Raw genomic sequence first — 15809 nt, 5'->3', positions numbered from 1 at the left:
TAAAGATATGAAGAGTTGCCTGTCAGAGGCAAACACCTGACTTGTAAAATTAGCCCGGGCAGCTGCTGTGAGCTTTTGGCAGGCAGGACAAGATCCTTGCAATGCATGGTTAAACACCCAGATGTTTCACAGCTATACAGGCTGGAAAGTGGGCACCCAAACTGGTACCAGCCAGAGGGAGATGCACAGGGATCCCAAGACCACAGGAGGTTCGCATGAAGCGGGGCCAGGGGGGTCTGCTCAGCACTGTCCCAGATGTCCCCAGGGGTTACCATGTCCCCTGGGTTTATTAAGGTATCAGATGCCTCCCAAAGCTAAACCCATTATCTCCAGCATAGCTCTAGCTCATTGAGGCTGCCGACCCCAACTTTTGGGTTAAGTATTAGCTAACTAATAGCAGATGGTGTTGAATTTTGTCTGCCCCTTGACCCATAAGGTCAGGTCACATAGGCTATGAAAGTGGAGCTAGAAAATGGGGATCTCTGGTCTGGTGTATTGGCACAGACAGTTTTCCTCATCCCTCCCAGTTCTGCCCTCCTGACAATGGATGGGGCAGAAACCCCTTCAGGCTTAACTAAATGTTCATTAACCTTTCTAAAGATAAAAATCTACAGACAAGTGGATAGCAGTACCCATCACAAGGGAGGAAAGTATGATATTAGCAGAGGAATCTTTGACTCCTATCTGAGAGCCAACAAGGACCCTCCAGCCCCTCTCACCACATGCACCAGCCCCTCTCCACCACACAGACACCAGCACCCCAGCCCCTTTCCCCCTAAAAATCACTTACTTTCAGCAGCAGGCAGTTCTCACACCTCCATTCTTACCAGCCACACACATTTTTCTGTACCAACACCACACCAAGACACAGCCCCACACCTCTACCTCAAGAACCTATGCTCCTCCTGCAGCCTTTTATAGCTGGAGCCCATCATCATTAGGCCCCAGGTGCAACAGGGCCAGGTGCCTTTTAACCCTTCTGATTAACCTCCTTTTAACCCACCCTGGCTACAGGTGATGCCTCTCTGTTTTGTGACTGCAGTGCCACTTGTTTTGGTGTCTGGATGTCAAAGTAAACAGTTTAAGACGTGGAAAAAAAAATGATGGGAGCCTCAGAGTAAACAGTTTCAGACATGGAAAAAAACATGATGGGAGCCTTCCCAATGCCAGCGACGCTCCAGCTGCTAAAAGGGGCGGTCAGCCTTGCCTGAACGCAGAGAAAAATCCCATCACAACCTTGCTAGCAATACCTGCTTTTAAACAGCCAGAAGGTCGCTTCCTGCTGTCTTTAGCCATATTTTGAGAGCTTGAGAAAGAGCTGAAGGCCCTGCAGTATCTGCAGGAGTACCTGCTCTTCTGAAACACGCCAGAGTGAGGGGTTTCATGCAAGCCAAGAGATCCCAAACCCCAGAAAGCTGCTCTTCAGCATTGCCTTTTGGAAACAGAGCTCAAGGGTTACCTCAGAAGGAACCTTAATGTTCCCAGAGACTGAAAGGTATGAAGGAAAGCCTCCCTTAATTTGAAACTTTGGCTCAACCATTCAAATTACAGTGAGACAGCGTTGCCTGAATGCCAGGTGAACAAGCTTCTGCTTGCGTCCGTAGAAAAATCTAAATAAAAAAATGAGCCACAATTTTTTGGTAGCCAAGAGCGAGGAACCACAGTCCATGGTCGTGTTTTTTTTTTTTCTTCCTAACAGCATTGCCCATCAAAACAGGGAAAGGTGGAAAGCTGAGTTTTTCCCGGTAAAGGCAGGCTGCAGCTGGTAGTGGCTATGGCTGTGGCAGACCTGTGGGTTTCCTCCTGACCTTGGGAATGCAGAGAATTAAAAAAGTCCTCCATCGGGGAGGTGTTGCCCAAGTTTTCGGCTATGCATGCCCGTGCGCTGGCACTGGGACGGACACGGATGCAGCGCAGCTGCAGGCAGAGTCCTGCCCAGTACGTGGGCACTCACATCCTAATAAGCCATACTGGTGGCGTGCCAAGAGGCTGCACGCCTCTGCTCCGTGCCCTGGGGAGGCGGGCGCTCCTCAGCCAGGACTTTATACAGGGACAAGGCATAGGATGGGCGGGATATATCTTCTGGATGCACGTACCTGCTGCGTCTACCAGCATGAAGGGCGTAAAAAGATATCCGGCAAAACTAATAGATGACTCTGAAAAGTCTGCTCCAGTGCTCAACTAGTCAAGCTGCCCAAAATCCGTGGGTGTTAAAGCCTGCCTCAAAGTCCTTGGAGGGACGCCTATTAAGCGGGAGGGTCTCTGAAGAAAACCGCTGCGGGACGTGATGAAAGAGCTGCCCGAGCTGCCCCGCTTTCTGGCTGGGGCCATCGGCCCCAAGCGCTAACAGCAGGCGAGCCTGCAGGGGGGCTTAACTCGCTCCTGAGTCGTGATGGCAAAAATAAGATGGTGCTTTAATAGAAAAATTAGAAAGGAAAATGGTTATTGAATTTTACTACAAACCCCCAAGGCAGGATGAGGACTAGGATGTAAAACTGTTCAAGGAAATTAAACTGGCAATAGGGAAGGGCAGAGTGTTAATAACAGCAACCTTAGTTATCCCAACTTACAATGGGTGCACCCTGTAAATAATTTTCAAGTATTGTTCAAGTGATCACAACAGGTTTGACCCACCGCTTCTTAAATAAACTACTGTAATTATTAATATGGATGTATTAGCAGGAGCTGCCGGGAACAACATCTCGAGTCTGTTATCGCGGAGCAAAAGACATGGGTACAAATCTTGCCCTTCATAATTCAGTGCGCGCAGGTTACGAGCCAAGCAGGAGGTCGAGGGTGCGCAAGAGTATGCACACAGCGTCTACGCAGCACGCCAGGCAGGGGGCACGCACAAATCTTCACAGCATAGAATCACAGAATGAGTTGGGTTTGGAGGGACCTTTAAAGTTCATCTAGTCCAACCCCCCTGCAGTCAGCAGGGACATCTTTATCTAGATCAGGTTGCTCAGAGCCTCATCAAGCCTGGCCTCGAATGTCTCCAGGGATGGGGCCTCCACCACATCCTTCAGAGGGCGCGAAGAGATCAAACACACCTTGTTCCTGCTCCAGAGAGAGGAGCTTACTCTTCCCCCCTCCACCCCTCTGCGTGTTTTTTGATTACGGTGTATGAACAGGGTGGATCATCCAACCTCAGCTCCATGAGGAGAGCCAGTTGCAGCGATCGTCACCAGCTTTGCCTCCTGCTGACTAACTATGTGTTTTTTAATCCTGTCCTTTCGGTGCCTGGAGGAAGAGCGCAGGCTCCCTCTGTGCTTTGCTTCTGCACAGCAGAGGGCATGGATTGGCCCTGAGTGAGGCATCTTGAGAGCTGCGACCATCTGGCTGTCATTAGTTTGATTTGATTTGATGGAATTGGACAAATGTAACAATTAGTATAGCAAAAAACCCTAATTAAAAAAAAAAAAAGAAAAAGAAAAAAGATGATGGTGATTGAGGATGGATGGGTTTTTAATTTTGTGCCTGAATGAAAGAACGCGTTAATTAAAACCCAGGGTTTATTTATTTGTTAGTCTCGTTTTGTATCAAGCTGCTCCAAGGGCCCTGAACCTGGCTGACAGCTCACCTCTTTGTACCGCGGCCCTTGAAATCCTCCACACTGGGTTTCCCCCAGCTCCGTTCCTCTCCTCCATCCCTCCCCTCGTCTCTGCTCCCACATCTGGTCCTCGACACCCCCTCACCAGAGGGTGGGCGGTTGCCTGCAGGGGGAATAGTGTGGGGACGGTGAGGTACGGGGAGGACCCTGCCAGCGTAGGGTATTTCAGGAATGGTATAGTGACGTGCCGATGTTTCAACTCCAAGTGCTGTGGAAGCAGGAGGCATTTAGCCCTTGATGTGAACTGGCATTGGAGATGTCTGGGTTAGCGGCTTGACTTTGAAGCTCAATAGGTGGTCTAGAAGAAGCTTCAAGTGGGAACTAGATATACTGGAGGATAAGGACTACAATTCCCCAAATGTGGAAATAATGCAAGTGACAAATCCATCCATGATTTATTCACTGATGGCAGAGGATGCTTTCGCCCCATTTGGGAAGCCACTTCAAAGGACGCATGTGATGGTCCCATTATAGCACCATCGGTGGGTGACGGTACCACCAGCCTGCTGGGTCTTGGAGCAGGGGGAGAGGGTTGACCACCTCTGGAATGAGGTGGGCATCGCATCGCTGCTCTAATAATTTTTTCCTCTGAAATGCTTTTGTTCTGAATAAATACTTTGCTTTCGGAAAGCTGGCTGGCCAGCAGGTAGCCTGGGAAGCTGGTAAAGCCCACGTCAGTCGTGGCCAGGCCCTGCGGGGTTCTAGGAGTCGCTACTGGAAGAAATAGTCTCGTTTTGTGAGCAAATTATGGCTCGTGGGAAAGCTCTTCCCAGCACGGTGACATTAGTAGCCTGAGAGGCCGCAAAGTCTGAGGGTTCAGCATTTGTAAGAAAACTGGTGGGAGAAATACAATGCGATTACAGGGAAAAAGGGTCCTTTTGGTGCACGTTGGCCTCGCATTTGTGCCTGCCCCAGTGCTGCCTGGCAAAATGCACGTTCACAGCCAAAACGGTGCCAGCTTGGGCAGGAGTTACCCGAAAGCCTGATTGGAGGCATGCACCCAAATGCTGCGTTTTAGTTTATTTTTCCGCTCCTCCAAATTATCTTTAGGAAATATCTGCATGAAACGTTTCAGCTTTTCACTTGGAAACGCCATTTGTCTGTTCATTTCGTAATAAAAACTACAAGAAGAGAGTTAAAAGACCACGTAGCAAAGAGGATTAAAGAACCTGAAAATGAAAACAAACACTTTATCGGTTGGTTTTTTTTTCCTCTGCTTTGGTTCAGCCAGCGAACCAAAAAACCCCCATTATTCAAACAGCTGAAATGAGTTGTATCAGCGTTCAAGAATTAAATGCAATTAAATATATGTCCGCAGCCTACCAGCAAGGTGATTTCTCTGCGAGGTGTCTAGCTGTGTATTAAGAGTTGCTGTTGGTGGGCTTGTCGCCGAGTTACATTATTTCCCCTGAGATCAAAACAAATCAACATTTCCCCGCTCGGTGTTTCTGAAGACGACATTTCAGTAACAGCTGAACAGCAGGGTCTGGAAGTGAACTGGATTATAGACAGAAAGAATATTGAAGCGGAGGAAAAATCCAAAGACTACACGAACTCAAGGAGAGAAGATGGAAGAAATTTTAATTTTTTTTTTTTTTTTAAATTGTTTGGGTTTTAATGATACAGCGTGTGATTTCTCACGCAGGTCACAAATTTAACGCAACTGCACCAGTGCCCTTGCAAATTACCAAGCCCAAAGTAATTTGATAAAACCAGACCATAATATGATCAAGAAAGGAGACGGGAAAGAAAAGAAAAGTGCAGGGGTTTCAGAAATAAGGGGACCAACCTCTAAACGTGCCAGATTTCCTGTTCTGGAGGAAAAAATATCACAAGAAAAATATAACTGCAGGCTCTCGGAGTGGGACACCTTGCAGTGTATACAGTATTCCCGTTTAGGAGATAACCAGGACATTATATTGCTGGTTTTTATTTTGATTATACACACATCTGTGCCAGGTCAACATCTTAAGATTATTTTTTTCCTGTACGATGTTCTGGGAGCTCTTTTGCTATTTCTTTTCCCCTGTCAAGCTGCGTCTTTCCTCTCCCGACAGCTGCCGGCTTCGCTAAATGATGGACAGATTTTTCTGCAGCGAAAGATGCTTTTTTCTGTGGGGGTGGGGAAGGGAGGGGAGACAATTGTAGTCATCACCTGCAGGCAGATATATTGCAGTTTTTCTTTGGTTTTTTTTTTTTCAAGGAGACGATGAAAAGTTTGCTTATCTGGGTTTCGTGGAAGAAATTGAGCGGGTTTTCTGCGGAGGCAGGAGAAACTGTATGAATAAAGATGCCCAGCATCTCTGACGGGACCGATACCCGCAGGGGACAGCCCTCCTCCGTCAGGACCATATCCCACCACTTACACCACCCGGTCCCCGCGAGCTGTGTGCTCCCGGGATTTTACAGGACTGGGAACTGCTGGAGGCGATGGGGCAGGCCCTTCGCTGGTGCAAACAGTGGGGTCCCGCGCAGTTTTTAGGGTGATCACTGCTCACACCACGCCAATAACAACCCAGTTTGACCTCGCTGGGAGCAGGGAAGGTCTTAGGGTCAGCAACAGCCTGGGGATGCTGTGCTGACAATGCAAGCTTGGTTCATTTTTTAGTAACAAGTGGTCACATGCATGACTTTTTGCCATCCTTAACGCTCCTGCTTGCAAGTCTCTTTGTCAGAATTGACGCGAGACGTGAATATCCTTTAATTTGATCAAATAAGCAATAAAAAGCAGCTGGCTCAGCTGGCGCCAGCGCCCTCCAGCCAGAGCAGCTGTACCACTTTACACCTGCGGAGATTTTGGCCCAAGTTTTGCTATAGCTGAGCTCCAGCCAGTAAAACTAACATCGATTTTCAATTCTCCAAGTGAAAAAAAAAAAAAAGGATTTTTTTTTTTTTTTTTTTTTTTCCCCCTGCAGGCAGACAGAAGAACGTTACCACCAGCACAGTCTTTCTGTGCACGAAACTGGGCTAATCGACCTGCGGCAGCCTGCACGGTAGAGAACGTGCTTCCACAGAAATGAGTATTTGTTTTGCTTTATTCTTAATAAAATAAAATAAATAACGATAACAATAAATTATATAGTTCTTTAATAAATTATTATTCACAATCAGAACTTTATAGTAGGAGAGAGATAACCCAGAAAAAAACACTATGAAGAAGAGCTTATGTCCTAAATAGGTATAACCCCCCCCCCCGGTGCTTTGGGAGATCTCCTCCCAAATCAGGGGGCTCTTGCTTTTGTCCCCTCAGCATCGCACGTGCTTCTCTGCATCCTTTGCATCTCGGCTTGCTGCCAGGTCACCTCCGCACGGGCACAGCACAGATTTTGAGATGACGCTCCTTAGTCTACAAAGAGACATGGACTGGAAAAACTGGAAAAAAAAAAAAAATAATGGAAAAACAGCTGCCCGAGGCTTGAGTTGCTTCCTGGATGGTGTGGTCTGCAGATTTGGTATGAATTCAGATAGAAAAATCTGTGACATAATGAATAAAAGTGACTAATCGCTCCCTCATGCCAAATTTGGCGTAGAAGTCTCCCACCAAATTACTGACCAGGCCCTTCTCTTTCATTAGCCAGATCTGAAAGGGACAAAGCCCTACCCTGTACAGCTGCTGGTGCGGCAGGAGACTCCGCATGCTTCTCCAGGGAAGAATATTTGCCTCGTTAGGATAAACTTGAAATTGAATCTTATTCATATAATCAAAACATCTTTGATGATTCACTTCCCATCATTCCTGTACAGTATTCAGGATATAAATAGCTGTGTTTTAGGTATAAAAGACTTGCAAACCATTCTCCCGGTAATCTTTAGTGTGACAGAACAACTCCAGCAGCTGCAGGGTGTGAAGGGAATATCAATCATAGTTCGTTTGTCATCAGGTATCCAGGGTGGACACATGCCCTGCGGAGCGGGATTGACGGACTTGTCAGGACACACGGGGATCAGCTGCCAGGAGGGACCCTTTCATTCAAAAGTGAGACATTTGGGGTGAAGACAGAGGATAACCGCGTAACGACATGTGAAGTATTCCTTAGCTGGTCACCCAAGGACAAGCAGCATTAGAACTGGAGCTTTCCTTGGCCAAATACTAATTAAAGGGAGTGAAGAAAAATAAATGTGCAGTGAAAAGCCTTTCTAAAATGGTGATGTAGCCTGCATAATCTTTATAGATGCCCTGGCTAAAAAAAAAAACTGATTTGCTCTAAGTGTGTGATAATGGAAAAGTACCAGAGGTTTCACATGGAGGTCAGGTGAGTTCCGGTTCATGCAGATTAACTCCATTATAGCCCGGAGCCTTTCATGAAACATCTCCCATTGAAGATGGCAAACGCAGGGCTCAGCAGAAGCTCCACCACCCCAGCTGCCTGGGACACGAGCCCAGGCATACGACACAGAGCCGGGTTTCCCTTAGACAACCCTTAACGCATCTGCAGCAATTGCAGGGTCCTGTTGGCCAAGTCCTTTGTTAAAATACGTGCTGCTGGGGGGGGTTCTGTGAGGGGTGAAAGGTGGCACCAAGGTCCTTCTGCTTCCCAGACAATAGCTGCATGTCTGGGACCACTAGAAATAAACAAAGCTTCATGGCGGTTTAAGGCATATACCAATAACTGCTGACCGGTTACAGCGATCAGAGCCAGATATCCATTGTATCAGCAGGCCCCAACTGTGCAAAACACAGCTATGACTTGATTAAGCCATGCTCTTAAGTAGAGGATGTCATACTGCAAAACATGGTGATCGTTGTACGGCCGGCATTAGACTCTTGCTGTCTCATCATTATTTCCATGTATTGCTCACCCTCCGTGAGTTTTGCCACCTTGAGCCTTTGGGAGGAAAAAAAAAGTAATCTAGGACGCGAGTCCTATCTGTAGCATGGATGGTCTGCGGGCTCAGAGAGCATCCAGGAGATCATGCCGCTGGCCAGATTCCTAAAGGCTTCCGCTGTGCTTTTTGGCTCTTAATTACCAGTGTTTTGAAGAAAACCGCTGGATAAGGTAGCTGAAAGGCTCACCTCTTCTGAAAAATCAAAAAAATTTAAAAATCACACTACAATTCAGATAATAGCAGTGTTCAGGAAGACTTCAAATACGTGGCCTCGTGACCTCTGAGATGGAGCACATTGTATGGCGAGAAAGCGTGGAGCAGCGTGGGCTGCACTGATGGCGTGGGCTATGCGCAGCGTTTCATAGCCTTGAACATAGAATCATAGAATGGCTTAGTTTGGAAGGGATCTTAAAGATCACTCAGTTCCAACCCCCCTGCCCTGGGCAGGGACACCTCCCACTAGACCAGGTTGCTCCAAGCCCCGTCCAGTCTGGCCTTGAACCCCTCCAGGGATGGGGCAGCCACAGCTTCTCTGGGCAACCTGGGCCAGGGGCTCACCGCCCTCACAGCAAAGAATTTCTTCCTGACATCTAATCTAAATCTCCCCTCTTTCAGTTTAAAACTCTTACCCCTCATCCTGTCACTACACTCCCTGCTCAAGAGCCCCTCCCCATCTCTCCTACAGGCCCCCTTCAGGGTCTGGAAGAGGTTCCAGGGTCTCCCCGGAGCCTTCTCTTCTCCAGGCTGAACAACCCCAAGTCTCTCAGCCTGTCCTCATAGGAGAGGTGCTCCAGCCCCCTGATCATCTTCATGGCCTCTTCCGGACCCATTCCAACAGGTCCATGTCCTTCCTGTAGGATGACACATAGGTGTCCTGTTGTCACCTACCATCTAAGTCTCTTCTTACACCACCGACTCCCTCCCAAGATGATGGAAAGTGCCACAGGCACCAAGCGAGTGCTTGCAATGTGCCTAATGAGCGTTCATCAGCAGAAGATTAATGCGAAGGAGAAATTTGCAGAGAGATTAGCGAAGCGATTCGGAAGGCAGACAAGGCAACTTCAGCCGTTCTTTAAGGAATACATTTGTACATAAGCTAACAACTCTGCTACAGTTTCATACGTCATTAGGCTAATGTTCTGTTTAAATAGAGTTATCAATCATTTTGTGATTAAACCCCTTTGTGCCTGGCAACAAACTGATGGGAAACGAAAGCATTAGTAGGTTGTTTGAGGATTATAAAACGGTACTTGTAAAGCTCCCACTGCTTCTGCGGAAGGTGAAAAAGCACAGAGGAACTAATTGATCTGCCAAAACAAGCCTCCAAAACTGCTGCGGCTTAAATAGAAATAACCAACTGAGGTGTCTTTTATTTGTTCTGACGTGCTTGAGCTTTGCCAGCGTACATTTGGGTCTCATTTTCAGCTTTTTTTTTCCCCCCACACGTTCTGAAACTTGTGTTACTTTAAAAATAATAAAAAAAAAGGAAAAAGAAAAAAAGAAAAGGAAAAGAAAAAAAGGCAAACTGACTCTCATGAAACCTCTAGTTCCAGCAGCTTGTACCTTAACAAAGATGCGAACTGACACTAGACTCCTTAGTTTGGAATTCAGATGCTATGCTCTTGCTCAGGAGTTATTAAATATCTAAAAAAAAATCAGTTTCACAATTTGCTCTTGGCTCTCATCTTTGTCTTAGTAACCGGTTGCAGAGAGATGCTGTAACAGCGCCCTGCTCAATTCCATACTGAAGTTTTGCACTTAAACCACGAGTAAAACTCTTCCATTTCACAATCACGTTGATAAGTTTAACTGCCAGCTTACGGCCATGGGTTTTTCAGGGAAGCCACATTTTGTGCATCGCATCCTGTATGAACCACATTTTTACTTTTCCCAGGAAGCAGTTAAAAAAAATGGTGTTTATTAGCCCTGTCAACAGCAGCTGTTGAAATGCTATAGCTGTAGTTGTCCTCCATTTCCACAGCTGTAGCTCCTGGAGGAGAACAATGAAAGGTCAAAGGCGATGGCAGCCCATTTTCCTGCACCAAGATCTAAGTCTTTCTCCAGCCCTCATCAACTACGAGACGAGAGCACAACCCCCAGTGGCACAGAGCAGGTGAAGAGACATCAGTCGCTCGCTCTCTCTTCCAACACAAGAAGGAGGTGCCTTTGGATGACACTAGTAAGAGCCAAATTCCAAGAGGCAAGAAGAGATGGTTCTTCAACAGGGCAGGGAGAAGATGTGGGGCCTCCCTGCCCAAGGATGCTGAGGTGCAGGTGCTTGCGTAGATTCGAGAGCAGCACTTGGATGGTGCAAACACTTGGAAATCCCCTGAGGGATTCAGGCTATGAACCTCTCAGGGGCAGGGGCAAGAGAACTCCATTCCTGCCCACAGGCTCCGGTGCAGGGATGAACTGAAAGGTGGGAGGACATTCCTACCTTCTTGTGCCAAGCAAACTTTGAATACCCACCTTGCGTTACTGACACCCGCCTGGTCCCTTCACATCCATTCCCTGGTCAGGGATCCCCATTCAAGGGGCTTTTATACTAACACAACAGCTTGAATTATAAATACGAATATGGGAAGAAAATGGCTCTTGAAGCTTGACTGCCTCACTCCAGGACCACACCGGCGGGTGAGGAGCAACAGCAGGCTCCTGTCTGCTTCCTCAGCCCCACCAAATGAATGTCTTTTGCCCTGGGCTCCGGTTCCTCTGCAGAGAGCGCAGCAGCGGCCGCCTGGCAGAGTGCCTGGGGAGGGTTACGGCCGGTCACCTTGCTGTGACAGGCTTCAAACAGTGGCCTCGCGGAGCAAACAGACCCGCGTTTCACGCTGAGAGGACAGAAGAGCAAATTGAAAGGCTCCGCGAAGCAATGCAGGCAACATAAGTCTTCTGACCATCTACTGCATGTGCTAAAGACAAAACAGCTCCTAAACCTTTAGCTATTATAAAAATGCCAAAAGGAGAAAGAAGAAGAGACAACTATTGCACCGTTACCCATAACATTTTTAAGTCTCAATCCTCTGTGTTTGAACTTTTCATTTTTTCTTTAATAAGTACGGGCACACCAGAGAGTATCGTAAAAGAGAAAGAGCGCGTAAGGTGTAATATAATGTCGGGGAGAGGAATAAGCAATAGCCAGCAAGCCCCACAGTCTGGAAAATGAGCCTGTTTTCAGATATTTGAGGCTGGAAACAACATTTGTTTCAATTTCGTGATTGAAGTCAACAGCCTTAATTCTTCCTTCGTCACAAATCAGACAAGTAACCGTGACTAAGTCAATTTAGTTGGAAACTAAATAATGAAAGAGAGTAATCCCAGATTCGCTTTTCCCACTCGTATCAGTACTCCAGGGCAGAGTCGACGTGGCTTGGGTGCTTGTTTTTGCATTTCTATGCCTTAGCGTTTTTGTGCTTCTCTTTAAAATGTTAGCAACTTAAATTTAGGTTTGAATTTAAATTCGGGAGTGTGCACTTTCTTGGGGCTGCAGCATCCCCGTGGTGTGCTTTACCCATAAGCTCAACCCGGACCCCCTCTGCATGTTGTTTTCTAGAGCCGTAGCCAAATAGATGGCGTTAATAATACATGTTCAGGCTGCACGCTGCGCGCCGCCGTCGCATCCTAAGAGAGAATCCTTTACTTTTAATGCAAATAAGTACAATATCACATTGATACATTTTCCCATTTGTTTCGGTTTTGAGAGGAATACAAATTAGAGCTGCCTTTTCGGCACGGGAAGGAAGCAGATGCAGGAGTATTTATGCACGTGGGATTTTGGCTGGTTTCATCTGCCACAAAGTCACCGCTCACTCATGTCCTCTGAAATATTAATCTGCTGCTGTGCTGGCAGTGCCGCCGCCGCCTCCACGCCGAGCTCAGTCCTGCCCTGCCCTCCTCCTCGAGGGGGTGGTGATGCCCTGTAAGGGCTGACGGAGCAATTTCCTAAAGTGGCACCAGGAGCGAGCTGTGCCTGACGCCGAAGCAGATGTGAATTTATGGCCTTTTTTTCCTTGTGGAATCTTAGAGCTCGAATACGATTAGTTAAAAGCCTTTCTAATAACATCATCCTCCCAACGAGGATGGACCCTCCCAGTGCCTTTCCGGAAGTTCAAGGTAAAACCTTGGCTGATAAGGGGCTGATGGTACCAAGTGGAGGAAAGCATAGCACGGGCAGATGCTTCAGCAAACAACTAAACCCCTCTCCCCTTCCCAGCAGCGCTGCAGCCCACGCCACTCCTGCTCTCCCATGCCCGGGCTTCTTCCATGCTTTTCCAGACATGGAGCAACTCTGCGATGGGGGATACGTAGTTACGGACCTGATTTGGAACCTGCTTTATGTGTGACACGAACAGGCATTAAATCCACGGCGTGGGAAACGAGAGCAGGGCTTTCAGCTCGGTGGCAGCCTTGCGTTGCCGCCTCTGCCAGCAGTGCTTTCATAATTCAACGCTGCTAAAAGTCTTAGATTACAGTAAAAAGGCAGGCACGTACCATGGCTCTGTGGGCTGCTTTTAGCCAGACGGTTGAACTCCTGACACGCCGGCACTATTATTTGTGTTAACAATATGAAAGATGATAATGTTAGAGCGGGGCCCGGGGCTAGTCTGCAAAGAGCGCTACAGTCACTGGCAGGTGACTTATCTCCGTAACGCAGCGAGTCGAACTTCTGGCGTATGCGCTTTCTATTAAAGATAGATGAGAAAAAGACCCCTTGGAGTAGGACTGCCAGCAACTAGCTCTCTGAATGGACAGCCATCTAGTTAGCCAACCTCCAGTCCATGGAAAAGCTTTTTTTCCTCTCTACAGACATCCTTTGTGCTCGTCGCCCGCTCCCACACCTGCATCTCAACAGCATAGACATCTCCAGGCAAAGGGACCAGGGTGGTTCCCTCAACAAGCAGGACACCTTTGGAAGCCTGTTTACGGGACAGAAAGCTCCAGCAACCCAGCCTAGCCATCAGGGCATTGACCAGAGAGGGACAGACCCCAGCAGAAACCCCCCAGGGGACTCGCATCCATCACCCCAAAGCTGCAGAACATTTGGGATAGGAGAAGACTCTCCTGTTAGAGCTTTGGCATTCTTTACAGCACAATTAAGGGTTTGTTAGACAGGAAGGAAAGGGAAAATATGCAAAGATACTGCAGCTTCGGGGCACCAGAGACAGATCTAAAATCAAAGAATCACAGAATTGCCTAGGCTGCAAGAGACCTTTCAGATCATCGAGTCCAACCATCAACCTAACTCTGACAAAAACCATCACTAAATCGTATCTCTAAGCACTATGTCTGTCCATCTTTTAAATACCTCCAGGGATGGTGCCTCAACCACTTCCCTGGGCAGCCTGTTAAAATGTAACGGGCAACGTAAAATAAAGGTGCTTTCCATGGACCAAGCCTGAGACCCAAGGCTTCTGTGTTTCTGGGGAGTGCTCAAACCACGGGAGAGCTCAAGTTAAAAAAGGATGTAGCAGCAGCACCTCTGCGCAGAAACATGGAGATATTGTTGGACTTCAGACATGGGATGGATCCTTTCTAGTGCCTTGAGGACAGCATCCCCTCGGGGCACAGGCATGGAGATTTCTGATCCTCTGAAATGACGCCACTGCTTGTGTAGAACAGAAATAAGACAAATCTCTGAACATCACAAAGATGCTGCAGCAGCTCCAAGCACTACCAGAGAGATCCGGTATAGTAAGAACCCGCCACCACCACTGTTTCACGCGCTAAAACCTCAGAATCAGCACAACTGCTTTAGCAGCACCAAGGACAAATTAAAAAGGAAAAAGCAAAATAAAAGAAGCTCTACTAGGTTGTATCATAAAAAAAATATCTCTGAAACAATAAGTCATGCTAGCAAAATATATATTAAATTTGAAAAAAAAAAAAATAATACCATGCCCTCAAAACAATGGAATTCACTGTCCAATGAAGTCATTGCTGGGGATGTCTTACAGCACACAAACCCAATTGCCTCATGGTTCGTTTTGCCAAATTTGGAAGGGAAAGTCTTACGTTTTCAACTATGAATAGTCTAAAGTTAGCTCCATCCTTAGCCTTTGACACCAGCCACGTCAGACTTGTTTCAACAGCAAGGTTAAACGTGGAGAGACACCCCAAAGAGCCACATTTCAAAAGCCTGCAAATCAGCCAATATTCAAACATAGCTTTATAAAAATGCAGGAGGAGCGGTTCGGCAATTGGATAAATGAAAAGGTAGCAGGCAGAACAAACAGCGTGAGGGGCATCTGTAGTGTTATGGGAAGAAGTGACCTCTTTGAGGACTCGGGACTCATATCTTGTTGCAAACAGCATTTTGCCTGCTGAAGCCCAGAGCACTTCGAGCTGGAGGTAACGCTTCCCGGGGCCATCAGGGCTGTGACATCTCACGTGGCAGACAACGGGGTTGAAGCCTCTATGTGCTCTGCAAAAGAAAATTGGATGCCATAATTCAATGGCAAATGACAACTTGCAGCCACCCAGCACTATTGTTAGGAGCTTTGGCACAAAAGCTGCTTGTCCAAAGAAGCCGGCACTGGCCTAGCTTATCCAGTATTTATCAGAGCACCAATTTTGGCAAGCCCTGCGTAAATAAGACATTCTTCCTAGACAATAAACCAAAAAAAGTGAAGTGTGCCACATACCGGAGAGCACCAGGCGTGTTGCTGCGAGAGAGACATCCTCAGCATAGATCAGGTTCAGGAATCACGTGAGGGTTCCCAAGCTGTCTTCAAGGGGGTCTCAGCAACTCACTGCTGAGGAAGGTTGGGCACGATGGCAGGGAGCAAACCAAGCCCCGCCGCCCTGCTCTGCAGCAGAAACCTGCAAACTCTCTTAGAGAAAGTTATTATTAAAGTTAATTTAAAGCAGAAATGGATTGAAAACACATCTAGGCAACTTGTGGAGACCTCCCAAACAACACTGAAGCAAGCGGGAGAGAGAGATGTCCGTATTTTTATGACACTTGTGAGACAGAAGAAGAAACCAGCGACCATCCCTCCACTCGTGCCCCTGCCATCAGGGTTTTCCGTGCATCCAGCGCTGCCCTGGGAGACCCCAGCAGCTCCAGCTGAAGATGCCAGGATGAGTTAAGAAACTATTCATCCAACCAAGTGTTTTAACAAGGCAGATGGCGTTTTGGTTATGAAAAATATTTCTACCCGTAGCCTTGGGACAGGAAGAGTTAAAGACCCCAAGTCTGCACAGCAGCACAGGATTTTCCAGTTCTTCGCCTCCCCCCCTTTGAATGGGTTTGTTTGTTTCCCTTGGAGGCTAGCAGTCACACACAATGGGCAGATTTTTCAATTAAGCCATTTTTTTCCACTTTTAGTCTTCAATAGAGCCCAGGTGCCAATTGTTTGCTGCTTGGTTC

This window comes from Rissa tridactyla, chromosome 3 (genome assembly GCF_028500815.1).
Source record: "Rissa tridactyla isolate bRisTri1 chromosome 3, bRisTri1.patW.cur.20221130, whole genome shotgun sequence".
NCBI lineage: Eukaryota > Metazoa > Chordata > Aves > Charadriiformes > Laridae > Rissa > Rissa tridactyla.
Note: the sequence above shows the minus strand (reverse complement) of the source record.